This window comes from Talpa occidentalis, unplaced genomic scaffold (genome assembly GCF_014898055.3).
Source record: "Talpa occidentalis isolate TD23 unplaced genomic scaffold, MPIMG_talOcc4v2.1 talOcc4.11, whole genome shotgun sequence".
Lineage (NCBI taxonomy): Eukaryota > Metazoa > Chordata > Mammalia > Eulipotyphla > Talpidae > Talpa > Talpa occidentalis.
The window spans coordinates 20115121-20121289 of NW_023601104.1; positions in this window are offsets into that span (position 1 = coordinate 20115121).

The window sequence follows — 6169 nt, forward strand, 5'->3', positions numbered from 1 at the left end:
GCTGCTGTGCCATGTGGGTCACCTCCCCAGTGGGGGATTGAACTCATGCTTCAGTGGCTGCCAATAGCTTCGTAGTGCTGAGACTTAACTCCTTGTGCCCTCAGGAAGGCTCGGCTCCTGCAAGCCTTTTTCTCATCTCTCAATGGAAATGATACTGTACCCTAGCTGCCTTATGGAGCAGTTGTAAGGGTGAAATGAGGTCATGAGCCCTATGGGGTCCTGTGCAAATCTAGGAGGTTGACTGATTTGCTTGCTCTCTGGTAATAAGTAGCCTCTCAGTTCTTAGAAATATGACTCTAGACTCTTTAGTAGTTGGTTGGTTTGAGATGTTGAGGGGCTCACCAATGTAATAAGTGTACTGTAACTAGCCACTCTTTGTATTACCTCTCTGAAAGTGACCCAAAATGAATCACTAAAGACCTCATATCACCTCAAAGCATACGTCTAAGGATTTTTAGAGATAAAGCAAGATATGCTGATGTCTCCCCATTGTGCCCTGGAGTCGGAGGATCTAAGGTTCATCTTGATAAATTCTGGAGGTAGGGAGTCTAGTGACCCCCGCTTTTCATCAAAGCTGGTGGGGCTCAGGCGAGAGTACTAGCAGAGGCCACAGACAGTGTGCCTAAATACTTAAAAGTTGTAAATAAAGCTGACCAGTTGTTAAATAAAATAATTTTTATCTTCCTTGCTTGACAAACGTAGCTTCATAACAATCTGGAGAGACAGGTTTGCATTAAAATTCATAGAATCTTCTACCAAAATGTGGCATCACAGAACTGAACCTGGATCCCAGCCCCTGCCGCACAGCCCACTTCCTTGTTCTACCTGACACCATCAAGCTCTGTGAAGGCCTCTCCATCTGGCACAGATACCCCACTTTACACATCCAAATTGCACCTTTGTACCAGCTCCAGACACCCTTTAGATCTAGGGGGTTGCTTACTGGTTATAACATTCACAGCTGGGAGTGAAGAAAAAGTTTGCACAAGCTCAGGAAGGGGGCTCAGGATTGTTTGGACACATTTCACGAAATATTTTCAACACAACTGTTACCTATTCAGGGGCCTCCCCTGGTGGCACAGCGGTTGAACGCTGGGCTGCGAAGCTGCCCACAGCCTCTGCAGCGCCAGTTCGATCCCCGGCCACCTTTGAGGGTCCCACATAGTGTGCAGACCTCTCCTGCTGTGCCCGCTGCTCCCCTCAGCAGTGTATTTTGTCGGTCTGCCTGTTCTGTTCCCCGCTCTGGCTCTGGTGAATTCTCTCACCCTCCCGCACTTCTGACAGTACCCAGTGCTTGTATAAATAAATAAATCTTTAAAAAAAAAAAAAGAATTGTTACCTATTCATATGTGTTTAGGATAATGCAGATATTTAACTATTTGTTCCAAGTATGAGATAAAAGAGCACTTTTGCTCAGAAATGTTTATTAACAGCGCTCCCTTATCGCCATACATTTTAGGAAAATGTCTGATTTTGATTTAAATGTTTTGTTACCTAAGGTCACACACATGATCTTCAGTCTGTAGTCATAATGGCTAAGAATTTGATAAGCTATAAAATATGGCTATAGAAATTGCTTTTCCATGAACTTAAAGTTCTACCATGGAATGGGGTTAGATTTTACTAAACCTGAATCCTTGAAAGTCTAAGACACGACTTTCTCATTGCAGGTCAATCCATTCAAATTGTAGGTGGAAAATAGGTAGATGGAGGACAAGAATTCAAGTTGGAATGTGCCCATGACAGCCAGCTAGCCAGCATTCCAGTCATAAAAACAATGGTTATTTTTCCATTTCGTTGCTTTTTATGAGACATTGCAATAATGGTTTGTACCACGTAACTCTGACGATGTAATTGAATTCTAGAATTATTGTTCTGAACCCACTTGTGACATGAGAAACAAAAACGTGCTTTTCTTTAAAAGTAATCCATCAAATATTTGTTTAAAAGATAAAACTATTTAGTTATATGAAAGGTTCCAGTGATCAACAATAAATTACAGTATTCTCACAGTGGTTTTTCAAGAAGATTACTAAGGATTTAACAAACAGTCTACTCTTTCTCTTAACATTTATGTGGGGAAGCCACATCGCATATCTTGGGTTGAAGGTTCTTGGAACATCCAAATACCCTGGTAACTCACAGTGTGCCCCAAACCAGAACCCAGGAGGCACTGAAAAGGGGTACACCAGGATAGAACTGTAGGTGCCTGCACCCTCGTCTGCAGCTTTAGCTCTCTGTCACCTCACTGAGTGCATTTGATAGATAGGAAGTTTCCAATCAGGGTGGAGGTAGTTGAAGACTTAGGCCATAAATGACACATCAGAATAAATTCTTGTTCTTCACACACTCTGAGAAATGAGAGAGTAAAATTCTTTGCAAAGCAACGCTGTTTAAGTCATTGTTGACACCATAGGGATGCCAGACATGCTCCCTCCCTGTGGTTCCCAATGTGTGAGAAGTAGGTACACAGTCCACGGGGAGTAAAATCACCTCTTCAGTTAATGGTAAAGCTGGAGGTGAGCATATAGCTTACCCTGTAGCCTAGGTCAGGCCTTCTGTTCTAACTGTGGAGGGGAGAGCTGTTTTGCAGAGCTCACTAGGCCAGACTCTGCAGGGAAGGAAGTTTCTACCTTATTCCCTATCAGACTCAGAGAGAGGGTGCAGGGAGATATGCCTGCAGAAGACAGGCCCTGAACACCCACCTAGCACACTTACCTCATGGGAACAAAATCAGAGAGGAGAATGTCTCAGAGAGAGTGAGCAAGTGATGTGACCTTTACCCCCATGTGACTATCTATCAGTTATTCCTCCCCCGAGAGGACAAAAGTGTGGGCAGAAGTTACTATTTTAGGGGTCAATAATGGAACATGAGAAGAAAAAGAGAAGTGTTCTCTCAGCTGTTGTGTAACTCAGTCTTATCCTCTCAGGAGAATATTCCAGAACAGGTAGGTCCTTGAAATTATATTTTTAAATAAGCCCAAGCTTTAACCAGGGAAGAGCAGGGTAACATTCACTCCCTGTTACTCACAGGAGGTTGAGTGCCAGTAAGCAGATGAAATTTGCAGCTTAAGCATTGCCACTGAAACTCTGAAATCAATCCTGAAAATGAGCCAAGGATGCCTTCCTGAGAACCCTGCAGGCCTTCTTTGGAGAGAAGAAAATAATTTATATTTATTTTTATGTGAAGCTGCCCTGAGGAATGAAAGTTGTCTCCCTGTAAGGCTGTCAATCGGGGGAGAAAAGCCGGTGTGGTGGGGGAGTTGGAGGGGTAACCTAGATCTGTGTGTATCAGCAAGGTTGAGCTGGCAGAAGTTTCCTCTGAATCCCCATTCTGCTCTTCAAAGACCTCCTGTATGACTTCCTCATATTCTAGAAGACCTTTTCTTCCACCTGAACTTGTCAAAACACGCTTTGCGTCATTCCTTCAAGTACAGTACATGGGTAGATTGTAGGAGAAAAAGAAATTAGAATATTTGACAATGAAGTGTGAGTCTCAGGCCCCTTTTGCCATCTTGTATGCACTTGTATTTTAAATGAAAACACTGGTTTACAGGTGTAAAGCTCTCAGGGGTTTAAATTCCAGGCGGAGTGTTGAAGCTGTTTGCCTGGGAATCAGGGATGTAATTGTTCCCAGCGCCAAGCAGACAATACAGCCTTCTGTGGAAACATGGATTGAGTAAGGACCAGGCACAGATTCAGCAGAGGTCAAGAAGGATGAAGACAAAGAAATGACCATTGATTAGCGTAGAATGAAGTCATTGGTAACTTAAAGGAATTCGGGAACAATGGTGATGAGGGAAGATAACAGAGCTAGCATAAATTCCATTTAACCAGTAATTTTGGGGTACTTATTATCTGCTAAGTTCTGGGCTGGATACAACAAAAGTCACAGGAAAAGTATACACTGACTTGGAAAAATGGAACGTGCTTGGGAAGGACTGTAGGATGAAACATTTGAATTCTCTGGCCATCTGAACCTCAAAGTATATATTTCCCTTATTTGAAGCAACCCCCTAGTCTTGAACAAGGGAAATGCTAACTTCTCTCTAGCTGCTTCGCTCGTGGGCATGTTCCACCTTGATGGTAAAGTTTGTCCTGGGCCAATCTCCTTATCCTTCCAAATACGTGCTGTTTATCCTCTGGCAATCCTTGTACTCAGCCAAGGGGGCATCCAATTGCTGCCTCATTTCCTTCACCCTTCATGTCATTGTGAATGCTGTTTTCCCCACCATGTCCCAAGCTCCAGCTGTTCACACCCCTTCAGAATCCTGCAAAGCCTTCTAAGCTGGCACAGGTTTCCAGAGATTGCTTTATCTGGGCAGTCTTCCCCAAGTACCAGAATCCTTCCCCTCTCTGAACTCCAAGTAGTGTATGAACACAGTGGCAGTAATCACAGCACTAATAATAAAACCCTACATTCTCTTTTCTCATGGTGTTGACATACTTTGTTACATTTGCACACCGAAACCAAGGTTAAATGGTTAAATGGCTCTTAGATGCTAGAGAACAAAAGAAAAACAACTTATCTAAACTTTCCTTTGAGATTTACTTTCACAGACAGGCAGAGCCTGGACACTTATCAGCAGATGATACAACCTGAGCATGTGCAGAAGTGACTAACCTTGAGCTGAGGCCAGAGTGGAGGATCACAAAGACGGGGGTTGTCGGAGGGGGTGTGTGAAGAGGGGGCTGTCCAGACTGCATTAAGGGGAGGGGTTCACCAACATGGAAAATCCAGTTATTTGGGAAACCTCTCCATATATGGACCAATTTTGTAGTTATCCAATTCTTCAGCCAAATCTACTTTATTTATCCTTAGCCCACTCCTTAGCCAATAAAATTTAACTCCTTTGTTCTCAATCCCAGTCGCCAAAATCTATATAACCCCATTCCTTTTGTTAACTGAGGACAGAGATTAGAGTTTTCCTCCTGCCTCCATGCCAACTGATTTACAATGACGCTTTTTTCTTTTTCTTACTATCTGGTATGGTGGTAGTGCCTGTCTCTGTGCAGATTAGGCAGCAAGCCCATCGTTCAGTAACAAAATCACAGGATTATTCAAAAGACTGTACGGGATTAATATTATTCCTACCTAAAAGCAAAAGCCAAAAATCAAGCAGGAAATCAAAGTCCAGAAAGAGTCATATTTTCCCTAAGGCCGCACACCCCAAGATGCATTGTAGCTGCCACTTTGGTCTCTCTAGGTTATGATTTCTAATTAAAGGCTATCTTGCACTGTTTTAAAATTATTTCCTGATGTTAGTTTTGGCTCCCTAATAAGATTATATTGCAGGGCAAAAAATTCTCTTAAGCATTTTGGTATTTCCTCAGCACTTGGAACTGTATATATTGAGTGCACAGCTTTGGCTTAGAAAAAGCTGCATTGGGACTTCCTTGGTGGCGCAAGGGGTTAAGTCACAGCACTATGAAGCTGTCTGTAGCCACTACAGCACGAGTTCGATCCCCAGCCAGGGAGCTAACCCACATGGCGCAGCAGACCTGTCCTGTCTCCCACGCTGCTCCCCTCAGCAGTGTATTTCAGTCATCCACCTGTTCTGTTCCCCACTCTACCTCTGATGAATCCTCTCACCCCGCACCCCTGCATCTCTGTCCTGCCCTCCAGCTTCTATGCATAAATAAATAAATCTTAAAAAAAAAAAAGGAAAAGCTGCATTGATGGTATGGAGGGCCACATGTTTATATTCCCACATATCATGTGAGTGTGGACATTTGCATTTGCTAGAAGGCACCAAGGTCTTGTGATTTCTTTTGACCTTGTTTTGGGCATTGGAGATGGGGCACACCAGACTGAGAGCAGTTCTCTGAGGTGGTGGTACCATTGCTGGCCTAAAGGGCTTCAGTATTGGTATAAAGATGGGAAGAGATGACAACCCTTTCATCATTAAATTTCATTTAGTCTGATTTGGAATTCCTCATCTCCATCAGTAGAGGCATCTGACCTACACAGATTCAGGGGGGGAAGAGGGAAAACTGCTGACTCTATGACTGACATGATGGTAATCCTGACGAACAGAACTTGCCAGGAGACAGAGTTGGCTTTCTCTCTCTCCCAGGCTTCCTCAGGACTTCTTTGCTGCTTTCTCTGTAGCTAATTCAACACCAATTTGTTCATCCAGCATCCCTCTCTAGTCACATTTAAGGGAGA